Raw genomic sequence first — 1,765 nt, forward strand, 5'->3', positions numbered from 1 at the left:
AACAGTGGAGCACACTGTGGTTCAGTTTTCCCATCTAATGCAGTCCTGTCTGTTTACTGATCGATTACCCTATAACTCAAATTTATGTTTCACTTTGATCAGATGAAAATTTAATTTGTTTTTCTCTAAAAATCTAACTCTTTATAAAAGGATAAAATGGCAAGTGTAGAATCCCTAGTTTTTCATCATTAGGCATCATTAATGAGGAAAAGAGTGTATATTCTGACGTTTTTGCTGATCTAGTGTTTTGGACACTAGTCCAAGTCTAAAGACACGCAAAGGATACTGCCAAACTGTCCCAGTGGCCTACTGTTGATTCCACTGGTGATATATAAATATATAACATAATAAAGCAATATGTTTTTTCATTTTTTCATATATATATTTTAAGTAATAAAATATGTGAATTTTTATTGTTATTCAGTTCTTTGTATTGCTCTTTGACAGCTAAAACCATGTTTAAATGTACATACTTGACTAAAGTAATGTGTGGCTTACCAAACCTCTTTACTTTTTTACAAAAATTAAGGCAGTTTTAAAGGCAAGAGGGGTCCAACGTAGTAACAACAAGGTGTACCTGTGAGGTTATATCAGTAATAGTTTATGAATTTATTTCAAATCTTAAAAGAAATCTTTGCTTTCAACTGAGAAACATTTGTTGTTGTTACACATTGCAATACTTGCATTACTTGAAATTGTTGCTTCAGCATCTTGCAGCAGTTTCTTCACCCACAATAACCACATCTGCTTCTGATAACCTCCTCTGTCTTTGTATTTCTTTGTCTTTGACTCACTTTCTGTTCACTCTGTTTTTCCTTGTACTTTTATCTCAGCACCACGTTCAGCAAGAACAATGACTGCTGAGTTTTTGGTTGTTGGAATTTACATTTTCAACTGTCACATCAAATTACTGACTAAAAGTGGGTTTTACTTGTACGTTAATTTGTCTGTTTGTTTTACTTTAAGGACAATATGCACATATACCAACAATGACCTTGTTAAATACTGTAGCAATAAAATTAAGAGCATCACAGTTGTGGGAATTTTGTTTTGCTTCATCTGGAAGATTTCATCATCATCGTCATATATTTGCCTTTGAAACTGTAATTACAGCTGTCACATGTTTTATAAGTGAAGCTTGCAAATGTGTAAGAGGCCACTGGAAAAGGTATCCATGTTTATCACATTACCAGAGAGTCCGACTAAATGTTCTGACAACAATTTAAATTATATTTTTATGTAAAATATTGATTCTTAAACAAGAAAAACTACAACATCTATTTTTTGTTTTGTTTTTTGTTTTAGAGTTTTCATCTAGTATCTGCTGCCTATCATCGACCACAGGCATAGCTTTTTAATCATATTCACTAAAACAATTCTGGATATTAACACATTTCATTGGATCAGTTAAAACTTTATATATCAACAGAGGGAAAATTTAAGGATACAAGTATTTATACAAAAAGAAACAGATTACATTTACATTATGATCATTACATGTGATTAGTGCTGCTGTTAAATTACCAGTGCAGTACACACACCGCAGACTGGTACAAGAATATTTCATCTGTTCTAAAATCTATGCACCAGAACTTCGTGTAATTACTGTGTAATAACAGAACTATTACAAAAAATGTCTATATCTGGAAGTAATTATTTTTTTTATTTTATTGCATACTTGATTAAATAATGTTATTAATACGGTTTTATATTTGACTGTGCAAATAAAATGTTCAGCAGAATTATGTACAAATCACATATATTA

The sequence above is a fragment of the Pundamilia nyererei genome, unplaced genomic scaffold (assembly GCF_000239375.1).
Source record: "Pundamilia nyererei isolate P.nyererei 1_Seehausen unplaced genomic scaffold, PunNye1.0 scaffold02083, whole genome shotgun sequence".
In the NCBI taxonomy this organism is placed as follows: Eukaryota; Metazoa; Chordata; class Actinopteri; order Cichliformes; family Cichlidae; genus Pundamilia; species Pundamilia nyererei.